Here is a 19,968-nt window from a genome sequence, read left to right as displayed (position 1 = left end):
AAGCTTTATTCATAAGATTCAAATCTAAAATCCCCAAACCACTTGATTTTTGGGTTGGCAACAAGTTTTCTAGTTTACCAAATGGTATTTTCTTCTTCTTATCTTCATCGGCTTGCCAAACTAGCCTAGCCCTAAAAACCTGTCTTATTTCCCACTCTTACATGAATTGGATAAAAGTACATCGTGAACAATGAGGTGTTAGTTAGACACGCTTGTACGAGGGTAACCCGACCTGCAATGTTCAGTAACTTTCCTGACCAACATACACCAATTTCTCAATTTTTTCAGTTACCACTTTCTAGTGTTTATTTTTAATCCTTATATTAGAAAGAACTATGTACAAAAAAAAAACAGTGTCCTCAACAACAAGAAGGGACCAACCTTTGTGGATACTATGTTTGCAGACACAAGATCTCCCTATGCAGATCTGCTCAATGTTGTACCGATGCTAACAACATAGTACTAGTAAGATTGTATCTTAATTACCATCTTCCACTCCAAATACATGGCACATTCTAATCTACAATTCGTGCAGTTGATCTTTAAATCGATGACCCATGAACCGCTCCCCGCAGCTGAATTGCTGGCCGTTAGGAGATTTATCAACAAGTTTTTCCTGCAACACTATATCAACCCTGGCCAATATGATGAAGATTTCAGCATCCCTTTTCCTCCAGGAACAAGTATGCATTGAGTTAGTGTTAGCAGCTAAACATATACACATGGATGCATTGTTTTTCATGTGAGGATGTCTTTGTATTTTGTACACCGTGATTATGTAGACATCTGTGGAATTTAGCTAGAGTTTGTTCAATTGCGTACTATGGTGAATTTTTACGAGTGTTATTCCTATGGACACTATTTGTTCAATTGCATATCATGGCGAGTTTTCTTCTGGCGGGGCGATTTAAATGTGATATTTAGTCGTAACCTAAACATTTAAGCACATACGATTCAAGTAAATATTTAGTCGTAACCTAAACATTTAAGCACATACGATTCAAGTAAATAAACATTCTGGCGGGGCGATTCATAGTGCATTCGCCTGTGATCCACAGGAAAAGCACATGAGATACAAACTGAAACGTTGGTGATACACATCAAATCGCACACGGTTTGCATCACTTCTATGTGTGTGTAGGGAATCTTCAATCGTCTGTGATAATACATTATCTCACACGTGAGCTTAGAGAAAACCATGTGTGATGCAAAATGCAACTCCACTCGGATATTATTCAGAAAACGTGTGCGATGTTATCATACATGGCAGACACTTTCCATAGAATTTTCATGTGCAATGATGCAGATATCATGCACATTTTTCAAACGGATTGTGGCTTAGTTGGTATTTCGCAAACGGTTAACGGTCAAACACTATATGTTTCCATGAGCAATTAGAGGTGTTTCAGTCATGATAGACGTGCGCGATTGGTCCCCAAATCCCACACGTGTGCCCAAAGTATAGTGTGTGCGATATGTTACTACATCACACACGATTATATTTGGCAGATCGTCTGCATCATCGGTCACCATCGCAGACGGTTTCTAGATCATGTGGGATGGACCGTCATAAAGCACACACATGCAAGGCATCAGTTTAAAACTCTATCGTAGAAAGGGGGTAAAAGTCATTTGTATAGGACATCGCTGCACGAGTGCAAGCTTAATAGTAACATCAGTCTCTTCTATCTGAGCAGGTGCAATTTCATGCATGACTTCTTGATATAAAAAAGGAATATCACTAATACTAGCATCCATACCACATAAATCATGATAACAATGATCTCCAATCTTAACAAAAACAACAAGCATGCAACAACTTTCTTAATCTTATCTAGCATATCTTGTTCATTTTTTACAAGCTCGACAATTCTAGCAACGTTGTCACAAAAGTAAGTAACATGGCCATCAATATTGTCGACCAAGAGATCTTTAACCATTGCAATAGGAGGTTCTACTTTAATTTGCTTAGAGGGTTTGGGTGTTCTAATATTACTCTTATGGACCACAGTTGTAGCTTTAGCATGTTCCTTAATTCTAATAGGGAAAGGAGGTTTCTCAATATAAGTAGCACATACAACTGGATTAGCAATATAAACAATTGTTTCAGTTTCAATGATAGGTGGCTCTTCATAGTTATTTTCAATAGGTGGACGAAATTTAAACCATTTCTCCTTAGGGAGATTAACATGAGAATCAAGTGATTCACAAAATGTAACCACTATCTCAGAGTCAATTCCATATTTTGCATTAAGCTTATGAAAAACATTTCTTTCTATAAAGGACTTAATGCAGTCGAATTCAAATTTTATACCTCACTCATTACCTTTGTCGATTTCTCAATCTTCAGAGTTTCATTTAATTCTCTCAATAATATACCATTTGGACTCAATATTTTTCTTCATGAAGGAACCATCAAAATAAGAATTAAGCATTGCTTTATTATCATTAGAAAATTGAGCATAAAAGTTTTGAAGAATCATTCCTTTCGAGAGATCATGATTGGGGCATGTATGCAACATATACTTAAGCATCTCCAAGATGGGGGGGGGGGTTACTTTCTCCTTCACAAGGCCAAAAATTATATATATATAATTCTGACCATGATGAACCAAGCGCGTAGGATAATTTTTGGGTGAAATTGCAACTTTAACCGATTCCAGTCCCATGTTTCAAATTCATCCAGTAGCCTATACCATGCCAATGCTCTCCCCCCAAAGATAAAGGGAATACCTTATTCTTAACTCCACCTTCGAATAAACCTGCAAGCTTAAAGAATCCAAAATTTTCGTCTATATAGATTAAGTACATATCAGGATGTATTGTTTAATCTCCTACATAAGGATTAGCAAGCAGGTTTTCCATAATACCCGAAGGGATCTCAATGATAAATATTTCTAGTAGGTTAAGTAGGTTGAGGAGCGGCTTTTACCACTTTCGGTTGAGGTGAAGATACCCCGAACAAGCCCTTCAAAGGATTATTCTCCATAGTAGCTAATGAAGATAAAACTCAGCAAGTAGTATAATTGTTTCCTTACCAAATTTGTCTTACCAAGAGCGCTCATTGCCGAACAACGACGCCAAAAAAGGGTCTTGATGACCCGCAAGTATAGGGATCAATTATAGTTCTTTCAATAATTAAGAGTGTCGAACCCAACAAGGAGTAGAAGGAATTGATAAGAGGTTTCAGCAAGGTAATCTTTGCAACTGTTGCAAAAGAATAGTAATGATGTTTACACTCATTTCACCTTTTTAAACTAAGATATTTCACTAAAAGAGAGATACTTGCGCCGATATTGCCACTAATGACTAATGAATGCAAAGGATTCCACAAATCCTCTCTTTAATGTTTTTCCATGGGAAATGGGCTAAAAAGGGAAGAAATCACGTGGAGGAATGGAAAGGAATGAAAATGGATAAATAAACAATCAACAGGAGGCGCTAGAAGCTAACCAGAGCAAAAGACGACATTCCATACAGCCGCGAGCGCCCGTATGAGCAGTTGTTTGGCGTGAAAACCAAGACAGGTCGTCCACCTTAACAACTTCTATAAAGGGGCCCCGTTGAAATGCAACGGAACAACGTCGAGCACAACGAGAAGCTCTTCATCCTCTTCATTATCCACAAACCCTAGCCGTCGACATCTCCATCTTCATAGCCATATCCATCACCATAGTACTCTCTCATCTAGTTCATACTTGTAATCGTGCATCACATAAGGCATCCATTGTAAGACATATTGCAATCAATCAATCCCAAGATGTGTTCAATATTTTGTTCTTGCGATTTGATCTCAATGTGTGAGTAGTACAGTAAGGTATGGGTTGAGGCATAAGCCTTGCAACCCCACGTGTTTGTTGAGGAGATCAATGAAAGTATTTGACATAACGTCTTGTATGTGTGAAATAAAATTGTTTTGTGAAGTATCTCTTGTCTTATCTGCGATCTTTATCCCTGCACGTACCCAAGATCATGGAGATTGAGCACCTGTGAAGCTAGGAGCAAAGGGGCGTGAAGTGTTACAGTGAACACCGGTGACAGTAAGGTTTAGTAGGGTACATGGATCATATCCTTGGGGATTCATGAGGTGTGGTAATTAAACACCCATTGCTTTTGTCTGGTATTATTATCTAATTATCAAGGTAACCTCACGTGAAGGACAGGGCCTTCAGCATGACAACTAATTCTTGATGTAGGACGCATGTTGGTCAAGATGTTATTTGGACACATCCCCCACTCCGATACGAAACAAGCACCTCTTGATGGGTGACTTCCCGAGCACAAACTAATATCCTTTTTTATCCCAGCACAAATACATGGTTTTAAGCATTAATACCCCATACTCGCACATCCTTTTATTATAAGTGTTTGAATCACAAGTTGCTTGCTGATCCTGTCAAAAGCTGGATTTGACACTTTGGCAAAATCTTACTAGATACCATTGCTTCAAGGGAGTCTTCCTCTCGTGAGTTCAATACCCAGGGTCAGCTCTGGGAAAATAGGTGCGGGATACCCTTTTATGTTCCAATACCAGATCAATAAAAAGGAGACATAAAGCCCTTTTTCTGGTGTTGTTGCCGAGGAGGAGTTTCGTATCCCTAGTCTTTGCATCTAAACTCCGCTGCATTTCATTCCTATTAGATCATGCATCCTTTTACTCAGAACCAAATGGGTCAACCCGTCGAACAACTCGTCCCAACGCGGGACTCAGTCACTCGGTATGCAAAAAGATGACTAGGTCGTCCCCATAGGGGTGCAAGTAGGATTCGTCCTAACTTCCCCCTGGTCATTCAGAGCTCTGGGCTCGTGCGCATCCGAGCCATCAATTCATCTCCCCGAAAGATAAGCAAACATTGCCGAAAGGAGGCATGCAGACTAGTATGATCGTTCGAAATACCCTACTCCTCAATCCATAGTGGCTTACTGTGGGCCCGAGTGGAACGACCCCGAGCTGCTTTCCCGGTGTCTCCGAGATACCGAGGACACTACAAAGTGTCTTTCATTTGGCCATTCAAACCTCAACGGATTCGGGGGCTACTTATGGGGTTGTCTACTAAGGGTAGGCCCATGGACCTGCTATCTAGGGCCCACCTAGGGCGCCACACGATCACTAAAGTCCGACGGCTACCGATGCAGTTGAAGTCTCACTCGAACATACTGAGTCACTCGGACAACCTCCGGTCAGTCGGATGCTCACCAGCACTCGGACTAAGACAAGGCGCGGACAACGAAGGGAGTGCAACGGCCAAGGACTTAATCTCTCACATAAAGCACTATGAAGCCTTACGCTACCAGTCCGAGTGCGCAGTTTTAGGTAACTTTCATAGTTATTGTCATTTAATGCCTTTAAAGTGGATGTCGCGGGTCGAGGCACACTCTATATAAGCCTAACTTGATCTCCTGGATAGGGGTTAAGCATTATGTGTATTAACACCCCCATAAGCAACACTAAGCCTCTCGGCTCGAGACGTAGGGTCTTTACCACTCCCGAGTGGGGCTTGAACTCATACATCTGAGTGTTACCACTGCGTCGTAGGTAGGCTCCGCCATCCGTTCATACCCCTGGTACTATTGTCAGGTTCATCCCCTCGACAGGATCCATGTATGAAAACCAAGTATGGACTTCGTTAGACTTGCCCGATGACCGAGAGACCATTAAGTACAAATGGATCTTTAAGAAGAAGATATACGATGATGGTAATGCCAACATTTATAAAGCTCAACTTGTCGCAAATAGGTTTTCAATCAGTTCAAGGAGTTGACTACGATGAGACATTCTCACCCGTAGTGACGCTAAAGTCTATTGGAATTATGTTAGCAATTGCTACATTTTTTTATAATGAAATCTCGCAGATGGATGTCAAAACAATGTTTCCTTAACAGTTTCCGCAAGGAAAGGTTGTATGTGATACAACCAAAAGGTTTTGTCGATCCTAAGGATGCTAAAAGGTATGCGAGCTCCAATGATCCTTCTATGGACTGGTGCAAGCATCTCAGAGTTGGAATATACGCTTTGATGAGGCGATCAAAGCTTTTGGGTTTGTATAAAGTTTACGAATAAACTTGTATTTACAAGGAAGTGAGTGGGAGCAATATAACATTTCTCATAAGTATATGTGGATGGCATATTGCTGATCGGAAATGATGTAGAATTTCTTGAAAGCATAAAGGGTTGTTTGAAAGCAGTTTTTCAAAGAAAGACCTAGTAAATATGCTTACATATTGGGCATCAAGATCTATAGAGATAGATCAAGACGCGTGATAAGACTTCCACAGAGCACATACATTGACAAGATTTTGAAGGAGTTCAAAATGGACCAGTCAAAGAAGGAGTTCTTGCCTGAGTTGTAAGGTGTGAAATTGATTAATACCCAAAGCTCGACCACAACAAAAGAAAGAGAAAAGGACGAAGGTCGTCCCATATGCCCCAACCATAGGCTTTATATTGTATGTCATGCCGTGTACCGCACTTGATGTGTGCCTTGCCATGAGTTTGGCAAGGGGGGTACAAGAGTGATCCAGGAGTGGATCACTGGACAACGATAAAAAATTATCCTTAGAGGACTAAGGAAATGTTTCTCGGTTATGGAGGTGACAAAGAGTTCGTCGTAAGGGGTTACATCGATGCAAGCTTTGACACCGATCCATATGACTCTGAGTAGCCAACCAAATACATATAATGGAGCCGTCATTTGGAATAGATTCAAGTGGAGCGTGATATCATCATCTAAAGTATGACATAAGGATTTGCAAAGTACACACGGATCAGAATGTTGCACACCAGTTGACTAAAACCTCTCTCATAAGCAAAACATGATCAAACCCGAGAACTCATTGGGTGTAAAACACATGGTGATGTGAACTAGACTATTGACTCTAGTGCAAGTGGGAGACTGTTCGAAACATGCCTTAGAGGCATTAATAAAGTGGTTATTATCACATTTCCTCGTTCATGATAATCGTTCAATATTCATGCTAGAATTGTGTTGGCCGAAAACTTACATACATGTGTGGATATATAAACAACATCGTGTCCCTAGTGAGCCTCTAGTAGACTAGCTCGTTGATCAAAGATCATTAAGGTTTCCTAATAGTAGACATTAGTTGTCATTTGATAATGGGATCACATCATTAGGAGAATGATGTGATGGACAAGACCCAACCATAAGCATAGCATTTGATCGTATCACTTAGTTTATTGCTAATGCTTTCTTCATGTCAAGTATCTGTTCCTAAGACCATGATATCATGCAACTCTCTTACATCGGAGGAATGCCTTGTGTGCATGAAACATCACTTCATAACTCGGTGATCATAAAAGTGCTCTACAGGTATCTCCGAGGGTGTCCATTGGGTTGGCATGGACCGAGACTGAGATCATATGAATGCCTCTGGCAGTGTACCAGGATGTGCAATGATCTAGCATAGCACGGACATAAAAAAACAAACAAGCCATGTAAACATCATGCTAGCTATCTTACAATCATGCAAAGCAATATGACAATGAATGTTCAAGTTATCAAAACGGAAGCGGTGGAAGTTGCATGGAAATATATCTCGGAATGGCTATGGAAATGCCATAATAGGTAGGTATGGTGGATGTTTTGAGGAAGATATAATAAGGCTTATGTGTGATAGAGCGTATCATATCACGGGGTTTGGATGCACCTGCGGAGTTTGCACAGGCTCTCGAGGTGAGAAAGGGCAATTCATGGTACCGTAGAGGCTAGCAAATTGTGAAAGGTTAGAGTGCGTATATCCATGGATTCACATTAGTCACAAAGAACTCACATACTTATTGAAAGATTTTATTATCTCTCTCGAAGCAAAGCACTACTCACATGCCCCTAGGGATATCAAAGAACAGACAAGCCATGTAAATATCATGCTAGCTATCTTACGATCATGCAAATCAATATGACAATGGAAGTACACGTCATATGAAGTGACGGTGGAAGTAGCATGGAAATATATCTCGGAATGGCTATGGAAATGCCATGATAGGTAGGTATGGTGGATGTATTTAGGAAGATATAATGAGGCTTATGTGCAACAAAGCTTATCATGTCCCAGGGTTAGGATGCACCAGCGAAAGTTGCACTGATCCTCGAGGTGAGAATGTGCAATGCACGGTACCGAAGAGGCTAGCAAATATGTGAAGATGAGAGTGTGTATATCCATGGATTCACATTAGTCATAAACAACTCACATACTTATTGCAAGGTTTTATTAGATCTCTTCAAACAAAGTACTACTCGCATGCTCCGAGGGAGAAGGTTGGGAGGAGTTAACCATCGCGCGACTCCGATTATAACAACACAAAGGATTTCAATCAAGGATAAATTATGCTCCAACTTCATCGCATAACCAGAGACTATATGTGCATGCTTCGGGAATCACAAACCTTAACATCATTATTCTTAATAATCCATAATCATCAACTAGTGTGCCCACATATTACTATCTTAATGTCGCAAAACTATTGCAAGGAATCAAACATATCATACTTAGTGATCTACATGTTTTATGTAGGATTTTATGACTAACCATGTAAATGACCAATTCCTTTTGACTCTTTAAATAGATATAAGTAAAGCATGAGAGTTTAATTCGTTTTACAAAAGACCACACTCTAATAAATATAAGTGAAGCAGAAGAGCATTCTACAAATAACAGTTTTCTATATGTATAGAAACAGGCAATCCAAACTTCAAATGATATAAGTGAAGCACATGAAGCATTCTATAAAGACATAATCAAAATATATAAGTGAAGTGCAATTAGAATTCTATAAATCAACCATGGAATATCTCATACCAGCATGGTACATAAAATAAAAGTGAAAACTAAACACAAAAGATGCTCCAAGATTTACGCATATCACGTGAACGAAACGAAGATGAGAACATATCGATACTTGTTAAAGAAAGATGGGATGACTTACGGGACATCCCCAAGCTTAGACGCTTGAGTCTCCTTGGATATTTACTTGGGGTGCCTTGGGCATCCCCAAGATTGAACTCTTGCCTCTCCTCCATCTCCTCATATCGAGATCTCCTCGAACTTCGAGCACTTCATCCACAAAAAACTTAACAGAAAACTCATGAGATCCATTAGTATAATAATGCAAATTACCACCTTAAGTACTATTGAAAACTCATTCATATTTTGTTTTTGCATTGTAGCTACTGTAATATAACTTCTCCATGGATTATACTACCGATACAATCTATAGTTTCATCAAAACAAGCAAAACAATGCATCAAAAACAGAATGTGTCAAAAACAGCAGAGTCCGTAGTAATATGAACATTTATCATACTTCTGTAACTTGAAAAATTATAAAAAATTAGGAAGAAATAAAAAAATTACATAACATTAGTGTGAAAAAAGTTCATAAACTTTCTACGTTCCAGTAAAAAATGTAAATTCACGCACTACAACCAAAGTTTCTATTTTTGCACCGCACATACCAACAAGAAATCTAATCATCTTAAAGGCAAATCTTGACACATTATTTTAATACAATGATATTTATACAAGGGTATTTTTGTTTAAAAGTTCCTGTATTTATACAATGGTATTTATACAAGGGGATAATTATTTTAATACAATGGTAATCTTGACACATTATTTGAATACAATGGTATTCACAATGTTTCCATGGGCATGAACATGTTCGGGAACGTTGCATGGGAAACAAAAAAAATCCTACGCTCACCAAGATCAATTTATAGAGAATAACATCTATGAGAGGGGGATTGCATCTACATACCCTTGTAGATCACTAAGCGGAAGCGTTGAGAAACACAGTTTGTGTAGTCAAACGTATTTGCGATCCAATCACGATCCATCTTGCGATCCAATCACGAACGTCCTCATAAAGTGCCAAACGGATGGCACCTCCATGTTCAGCACACGTATAGCTCGATGACGCCTTCACCTCCTCGATCTAGCGAGCGATGGTGAAGTAGAGGTTGAGTACTTCGGCAACACGATGGCGTGGTGGCGGCGGTGGTGGTGCAATCTCAGTAGGGCTTCGCCAAGCGTTGCCGCGATAACGACGGAGGAGAATAACTACGAGAGAGAGGTACGGCGCCGCAAAGTAGTTGTGTGTTGGCTGCCTTCCTATCCCTCTATATTTATAGGAGGAAGGGGTATATAGGGCTCAACATTGGCCCCTCCTCCAAGGATGGTGGCTCGGACGAACTAGGGAGGACTCCTCCTCCACCAAGGCACCTCCTCCACCTACCCTTGGGCGCATGGGACCTATTGGTGTCGGCTGCCCAACCCAATAGGGGCTGGTGCGCCACCTCTTAGGTCCATGTGCCCCTCGGGATGGGTGGGCCCCTCCTGGTGGACCCCAAACCCTTTCGGCACTCCAGATATAATACCGGAAACCCCCAAAACTTTTCCGGAACCCGAATACCACTTTCCTATATATAAATCTTTACCTCCGGACCATTTCGGAGCTCCTCGTGATGTTTGAGATCTCATCCGGGACTCCTAACAACCTTCGGCCACCAACATAATAACTCAACTATATCTACATCGTCACCAAATGTTAAGTTTGCAAACCCCACGGGTTCGAGAACTATGAGACATGACCGAGACACCTCTATGGTAAATAACCAATAGCAGGACATGGATGCCGATATTGATTCCCACACATTCGACGAACATCTTTATCGGTCGAACCACGATGTCAAGGATTCAATTGATCCCGTATGGAGTTCCCTTTGTTTATCGGTATGTTACTCTCCCAAGATTCACTCGTTGGTATCTCCATACCTAGTTCAATGTCGTTCCCGTAAAGTCTCTTTACTCGTTCCACAATACAAGATCCAATGGCTAACTCTTTAGTCACATTGCTTGCAATCTCATTGTGATGTTGTATTATTGAGTGGGCCTAGATATACCTCTCTGTCACATGAAGTAACAAATGCGAGTCTTGATCCGTGCCAACTCAACAGACACCCTAAGAGATACCTATAGAGCATCTTTATAGTCACCCAGTTATGTTGCGACGTTTAATACACACAAGGTACTCCTCCGGTGTTAGTGAGTTGCATGATCTCATGGTCATAGGAACAAATACTTGACATGCATAAAACTACAACAATAAACTGACACAGTCATATGCTACGTTCATAGATTGGGTCTTGTCCATCACATAATTCTCCTAATGCTGTGATCTTGTTATCAAATGACAACTCATGTCTATGGTTAGGAAAACTTAATCATCTTTGATCAACGAGTTAGTCTAGTAGAGGCTCACTAGGGACACGGTGTTGTATATGTATCCGCACATGTATTTGAGTTTCAAATCAATACAATTATAGCATGGATAATAAACGATTATCATGAAGAAGGAAATATGATAATAACTAATTTATTATTACCTTCAGGGCATATTTCCAACAGTCTCCCACTTGCACTAGAGTCAATAATCTAGTTCACAACACCATGTGATTAACACCCAATAAGTTCTAGGGTTTTATCATGTTTTGCTCGTGAGATAGGTTTTAGTCAACGGGTCTGCAACATTCAGAACCGTGTGTACTTTAGAAATCTCTATGTCATACTATAGATGCTGCTACCATGCTCCACTTGAAACTATTCCAAATGACTGCTCCATTATATGAATATAGTTTGCTACTCAGAGTCATCCGGATTTGTGTCAAAGCTTGCATCGACGTAACCCTTTATGATGAACGCTTATATCGCCTCCATAATCGAGAAACGTTTCCTTGGTCCTCTAGTTACTAACGATAATTTTGAACGATATCCAGTGATCCACTCCTGGATCACTCTTGCACCCCTTGACAAACTAATGGCAAGGCACACATCACGTGTGGTACACAATATGGCATACTATAGACGGCTAAGGCATAGGGGACGACCTTTGTCCTGTCTCTTTCTTTTTTTGTGGTCGGGCTTTGAGTCTTACTCAAACTCATACCTTACAATACAGTCAATAACTCCTTTGAGTGATCCATTTTGGACTCCTTCTTTGACTGATCCATTTTGAACTCCTTCAAAATCTTGTCAAGGTATGTCTTTATTGGAAGTTTTATCAAGCGTCCTAGTCTATCTCTATAATTTTGAAGCCCGATATTTTAAGTAGCTTCTTTGTGGGTTTCCTTTGAAAAACTCCTTTCAAACAACCCTTTATGCTTCCCAGAAATTCTACATCATTTCCGATCAACAATATGTCAACCACATATACTTATTAGAAATTCTATAGTGCTCCCACTCACTTTCTTGTAAATACCAGTTTCTTCATAAACTCTGTATAAACCAAAAGCTTTGACACTCATCAAAGCGCTTATCCCAACTCCGAGATGCTTGCACCAGTCCATAAATGGATCACTGGAGCTCGCATGCCTTTTATCATCCTTAGGATCAACAAAACCTTTTGGTTGTATCACATACACCATTTCCTCAAGGAAACCGTCAAGGAAACAATGTATTGGCATCCATGTGCCAGATTTCATAATCGAAAAATGTAGCAACTGCTAACATAATTCCAACAGACTTTAGCATCGCTACGGGTGAGAAAGTCTCATCGTAGTCAACTCCTTGAACTTGTCAGAAACCTCTTTGCCACAAGTCGAGCTTTCTAAATGGTGACATTTACCATCATCGTCTGTCTTCATTTTAAAGATCCATTTGTACTTAATAGCCTTGCGACCATCAAGTAGTTCTTCCGAAGTACGCACTTTGTTTTCATACATGGATCCTTTCTTGGATTTCATGGCCTCCAGCCATTTGTTGGAATCTAGGCCCATCATCGCTTCTCTATAGCTCCTAGCTTCATTGTTGTCCAACCACATGACCTCCAAGACAGGATTACCGTACCACTCTAGAGCAGTACGTGTCCTTGTCGACCTACGAGGTTGGAAGTGACTTGTTCTGAAGCTTTATGATCACCATCATTAGCTTCCTCTTCAACTGGTGTAGGCGCCACATGAACATCTTCCTGTGCCCTGCTACTCTCTGGTACAAGTGACGGTTCAATAACCTCATCAAGTTCCACCATCCCCCCACTCAATTATTTTGAGAGAAACTCTTTCTCGAGAAATGACCCGTTCTTAGCAAGAAAACACTTTGCCTTCGGATCTGAGATAGGAGGTATACCCAACTGTTTCTTTTGGGTATCATATGAAGATGCATTTATCCGCTTTGGGTTCAAGCTTATCAGTCTGAAGCCTTTTGACATAAGCATCGCAACCCCAAACATTAAGAAACGATAGCTTAGGTTTCTTGCCAAACCATAGTTCATATAGTGTCATCTCAACGGAATTATATGGTGCCCTATTTAAAGTGAATGTGGTTGTCTCTATTTCATAACCTCAAAACGGTAGTGGCAAATCGGTAAGAGACATCATAGTACGCACCATATCCAATAGGGCACGGCTACGACATTCGGACACACCATCACACTATGGTGTTCCAGGTGGCATGAGTTGTGAAACAATTTCCACATTGTCTTAAATATATACCAAACCTGTAACTCAGATATTCACCTCTATGATCAAATCGTAGACATTTTGTCCTCTTGTTACGACGATCTTCAACTTCACTCTGAAATTGCTTGAACTTTTCAACATTTCAGACTTGTGATTCATCAAGTAAATATACCCGTATCTACTTAAATCATTTGTGAAGTAAGAACATAACGACATCCACTGCGTGCTTCAGCACTCATTGGACTGCATATATCAAAATGTATTATTTCCAAAAGTCACTTGCTTGTTCCGTCTTACTGTAAAACGAGGCCTTTAGTCATCTTGCCAATGTGGCATGGTTTGCATGTCTCAAGCGATTGAAAATCAACTGAGTCCAAAAGATCCATCAACATGGAGTTTCTTCATGGGTTTTACACCAATAGGCATGGCTTTCATGTCTCAAATGATTCAAAATCGAGTGAGTCCAAAGATCCACCAGCATGGAGTTTCTTCATGCGTTTTATACCAATATGACCTAAGCGACAGTGCCACAAGTAAGTGGTACTATCATTACTAACTTTGTATCTTTTGGCATAAATACTATGAAAGTGTGGATCACTACGATTGAGATTCAATAAACCATTCACATTGGGTGCAAGATCATGAAAGATATTATTCATGTAAATAGAATAACTCATTATTCTCTAACTTACGTGAATAATCATCCTGCAATAAACAAAATCAATACAATGTTCATGCTCAATGCACACACCAAATAACATTTGTTTAGGTTTACCACTAATCCCGAAGGTAGATGGAGCATGTGATGGTGCTCACATCAACCTTGGAAGCACTTCCAACATACATCGACACCTCTCAGGGAGTCTTGGATTAAGGGGTCCTCGGATGGCCGGCTTATCTTTTAGAGGTCGACCATATGGGTCGTATCATTGAAGACTGTACTGCATGATGGCTTCGTATTCAAGAAGGAAAACTCCGAAGACTGGCGTATCGTCCAAGTTTGCTAATTTAGATCTGCACCCCTACCCCCGGCTCAAGGTCGGTTATATTTAACCCTAGGGACCCCTGGTGTCTATATAAACCAGAGGGTTTCCTCTGCATAGGCAAGTTGATTCATCTAGAATTTAGCTCATACAATCTCGATGCAGATCAACTCTGTAATCCACATACGCCATCAATATAATCAAGCAAGACGTATGGTTTTACCTCCTCAAGAGGGCCCAAACCTGGATAAATACTCTCTCCTTCGTCTCCTGCAATCCATCGATCCAAGGTCCACAATTTGGGACCCCCTACCCAAGATCCGCCGGTTATGACACCGACATTGGTGCTTTCATTGAGAGTCCCGCTATAGGATCACATTAAGGATTGATGGCACGACTAGTCATCCGTGAAGAGATCCGCTGCAAGGACATCTTTGTCCCCGGACAAATCTTCGCATTCGGAAGCATCATTCTGCATGCCGTTCCGGTCGGCCACCTTAGCCAGGTGGGAAGCTTCGCCCCCGATCAGGAAGTAAGGTGTGGATCCCGCTACGGGGGAAACTTTGACCCTTGGTCCGGCCTTAGAGCCTGACGTGGTTGATACGCCTAGATTCGGCTCGCTTGAACACGGCCCGGGAGTGTCCTTGAATTATCCCGGGGGATCGACACCGCGGGCCGATCCCGAACACTTGAACAATACAAACTCCACCGAGACTCCGTTGTTGCACGAGTTACTCGACCAGGTCTAATCTATGGCCATGATGGGCGACCAATCTCCGATCTACGTTGGAGTCGGGCTTAGGTCTGACAACAGGGATATTCACATCCCACCCATTACTCATTTGGTCACCACTGTCGAGTGCACGACTAAAGGCTCCCCACATCAGCTACCGGAGTTAAGGACGGTCTACGTCCCGGTTACTGAGCATCCGGACTCCCCCGGTATTCAAGAACCCTGATCTCGTCCCGAGATAAACCCGGGGCCAGGGGACGACTGGGCACGCGACCCAGATCAACGCGGCAGGATCTCGTCACAATCTCGAACTCTGGTCCTGCCGTACCAAACCCCACAAAAACGCGGGACACGATCGCCAAAGTTTCGAACTCGTACCTCATGGGAACACAAAATTTTACCCCACCCACCACCTAGCTCGAGCATCCCTTGGGAAAAGTAGAAAGATTCGGTCTACCAAATGGCGAGGGGAATCAATACACCACTTTTGGGCCAGATTCCTCCTCAACAATGATAGGGGAGAAGGCATCGACGATCAGGAGGTGATCAACGCCTTCCGACATAGCTGCCATGACGAGGGCATCCTTAACGCCCTCGCCCGTCGCCGAGTCCAAACCTTCACCGAGCTATCAAACCTGATTCTCAAATATTGCACGATGGAAAGCACGTGGAAAATGCAGAAAATGCGCATGGAGCCCATGCACATCTAGCAAGCCAGAGGAACCCAAAGAAGGCGTGCTCCCCCATTATCGGGGCCGAATACATCCAGGCCCACAGAGAAAAGGAACAAAACATGGACCAAATCGGTCCTCGACATATTACTGGACTAGCCTTGCCACATACACTCGGCCCCGCCTAATACAAGCTCCACCCACAACCTTCAAGCATGTTGGGTCGTGAGGAAAGTTGCAAAAAGTGGAGAGGTCATCCTAAAGGCTCCACTTGCACAGGAAAGGTCGGAACCGCCGCTTGTAAGCAACATGGAGATCCTAACGATCTACAAAACATCTTCCTCAAAAAAATCAAAGAAAGAGAGCTCCTCGAGATCCCTATCAAATTCACCATGTAGCGACGGAAAGTCCATGGTCGGACATACCAATTACTTTTGACAAGGACGACCAGATGATCATTAGTACGGGCCGAGCACCGGCCGCCCTAGTCCTCAACACCATAGTTGATGGCTTTCGAATGAATAAGGTGCTAATGGATGGGGGTAGTGGTCTAAACCTCATTTACGAGGACATGCTGGAAAAAATGCAGTTCAACACATCTCGAATCGAACGTAGCAACACCACCTTCCGAGGCATCATCCCCGGGAAAGAAGCATGTTGTACGGAACAAGTAACACTCGATGTGGTATTCGGCACGCCCGAGAACTACCAATCCGAAGAACTTATTTTCCATATCATGACCTTCCATAGTGGTTACCATGCCATGTTGGGACGCGAAGCCTTCACAGGATTCCAGCCCATACCACACTACGGGTACATGAAGCTCAAAATTCTAGAGCCAAACGGTGTGATCCTAGTCATAAGTGACCCCAACACAGCCCTCCGAACTGAAAATAAAACGACATCCCTAGACCTTGAGGTACTAGTGGAAACCCTCGCCACGGAAGAGCTCACCACACTCCACTCCATAGTGGACAAGGACGACGTGATCCTAGGTAAACGGCCCAAGTCCACATCCTTCAAACCAACGGACGAGTTCATCCATATTCAGGTACATCCAACGGACCCCAACAAAACAGTGTCCATCGAAGCTCAGCTGGACCCCGCAATCGACAAGGCGTTGCGTAGTTTTTGCGTGAAAATTTGGACATCTTCGCGTGGCACTCCTCAGACATGCCAGGAATCCCTCGTGGGCTGGCCGAACACAGCCTGAATATAATAGTTCGCTTCAAACATATCAAACAGGCCTTGCACCAATTCTTCGAACCAAAGCGTCAAGCCATGGGCGAGGAACTTTCCAAACTATTATAAGTCGGGTTTGCTACCTCTTGAGCTTGCGTTGGTTTTTCCCTTGAAGTGGAAAGGGTGATGCACCACAAGAGAGTAAGTATTTCCCTCGGTTTGAGAACCAAGGTATCAATCCAGTAGGAGTATCAAGCCAAGTTCCTAAAGTACCTGCGCAAAAACAACAAACTTGCACCCAACGCTACAAAGGGGTTGTCAATCCCTTCACGATTGATTGCAAGGTGAGATCTGAAGGCGGAAAGTGCAACAAAGTAAAAGTGTAGGGCTGAAAATATGATGTGAAGTATACCCGGGGGCCATAGTGTTCACTAGAGGCTTCTCTCAAGATAGCAAATATTACGGTGGGTGAACGAATTACTGTCGAGCAATTGATATAACCGCACAAAGTCATGACGATATCTAAGGCAATGATCATGCATATAGGCATCACGTCCGAGACAAGTAGACCGATACTTTCTGCATATACTACTATTACTCCACACATCGACCGCTATCCAGCATGCATCTAGTGTATTGAGTTCATGACAAACAGAGTAACGCCTTAAGCAAGATGACATGATGTAGAGGGATAAATTCATGCAATAGATATAAACCCCATCTTTTTTACCCTTGATGGCAACAACACGATGCATGGATCGCTACCCCTTCTGTCACTGGGTGAGGTCACCGCATGGTATGAACCCAAAACCAAGAACTTCTCCCATTGCAAGAATCATAGATCAAGTTGGACAAACAAAACCTACAACTCGAAGAGAATTACAAGGATATGAAATCATGCATATAAGAGATCAGAAGAAACTCAAATAAGATTCATAGATAATCTGATCATAAATCCACAATTCATCAGATCTCGACAAACACACCGCAAAAGAAGATTACATCGGATAGATCTCCATGAAGATCATGGAGAACTTTGTATTGAAGATCCAAGAGAGAGAAGAAGCCATCTAGCTACTAGCTATGGACCCAAAGGTCTATGGTGAACTACTCACGCATTATCGGAGAGGCAATGGTGTTGATGAAGAACCCCTCCGTATCCGAATCCCCCCTTCGGCAGGCCACCAGAACGTGCCCCAGATGGGATATTCTGGAGAAAGAAGCTTGTGGCGGCAGAAAAGTATTTTCGTGGCTCTCTCCCGTGGTTTTGGATTTTTCGGGGATTTATAGGCGGAAGAGGTAGGGCAGAGGAGCCACAGGGGGCCCACAAGCCTGCTAGGCGCGCCCCCAGGCCGCGGCTAGGGGGCTAGTGGCCTCCCCTGGCGCCCTCTGCCTTGGTTCTCAAGCTCCATGCGTATCTTCTGTTCCGGAAAAAATCTTTTTGGAGGTTTTATTCCGTTTGGACTCCGTTTAATATTCTCCTCTAAAAAGGGTCAAAAACACGGAAAACAGGAACTGACACTTGGCACTGAGTTAATAGGTTAGTTCCAAAAAAGATATAAAAGGCATACAAAACATCCAAAGTTTGACAAGATAAGCATGGAACCATCAAAAATTGTAGATACATTGGAGACATATCAAGCATCCCCAAGCTTAACTCCTGCTCGTCCTCGAGTAGGGAAGTGATAAAGACTGAATTTTTGATGTGGAATGCTACCTAGCATATTTCTCCTTTGTAACTTCTTTCATGTGACATGAATGTTCAGATCCGTAAGATTCAAAATAATAGTTTGCTATTGACATGAAAACAATAATACTTCAAGCAAACTAGCAAGGTAATCATGAACTTACGAAATAGCAAGGCCAAAGAAAGTTATCCATACAAAATCATATAGTCTGGCTATGCTCCATCATCCCGACACAACGAATTTAAATCATGCACAACCCCAGTATTGGCCAAGTAATTGTTTTTGCACTCTTACTTTCTCAAACCTTTTTCAACTCTCACGCAATACATGAGCGTGAGCCATGGATATAGCACTATAGGTGGAATAGAGTGTGGTGCAGGTTGTGAGGCAAAAAGGAGGAGATGGTCACATCGACTCGGCATATCAAATGGCTATGGAGATGCCCATCAATAGATATCAATGTGAAAGAGTAGGGATTACCATGCAATGGATGCACTTAGAGCTATAAGTATGTGAAAGCTCAAAAGGAGAACTAGTGGGTGTGCATCCAACTTGCTTGCTCACGAAGACATAGGGCAATTTTGAGGAAGCCCATCATTGTAATATACAAGCCAAGTTATATAAAGAAGATTCCCACTAGTATATGGTGGTGAAAAAACAAGAGACTCTCAATCATGAAGAACATGGAGCTATTATGAAGCACAAGTGTGGAAAAAGATAGTAGCATTGTCCCTTCTCTTTTTTTTTGGGATCTTTGGCCTCTTTCCATATCTCTCTCTCTTTTTGTGTGGGCAACTTTGGCCTCTTTTTTTTATTTCCTCACATGGGACAATGCTCTAATAATGATGATCATCACACTTTAATTTACTCACAGCTCAATGCTTAGAACGATGAGGACTCTATAGGGTATGCCTCCGATAGTGTACTGGGATGTGCAATGATCTAGCTTGGCGTATGATGTTGAAACATCTTGCTAGCTATCTTACAATCATGCAATGGCAATATGAAAGTGACAGCACATGTCATGAGATGGAACGATGGGAGTTGCATGGCAATATATCTCGGAATGGCTATGAAAATGCCATAATAGGTAGGTATGGTGGCTGTTTTGAGGAAGGTATATGGTGAGTTTGTGCACCGACGAAAGTTGCACGGCACTAGAGAGGCTAGAAAAGCTGGAAGGTGAAAGTGCATCTATACCATGGACTCACATTTGTCATGAAGAACTCACATACTTATT

This window comes from Hordeum vulgare, chromosome 6H (assembly GCF_904849725.1).
Source record: "Hordeum vulgare subsp. vulgare chromosome 6H, MorexV3_pseudomolecules_assembly, whole genome shotgun sequence".
Lineage (NCBI taxonomy): Eukaryota > Viridiplantae > Streptophyta > Magnoliopsida > Poales > Poaceae > Hordeum > Hordeum vulgare.
This window is presented reverse-complemented; position numbering follows the sequence as displayed.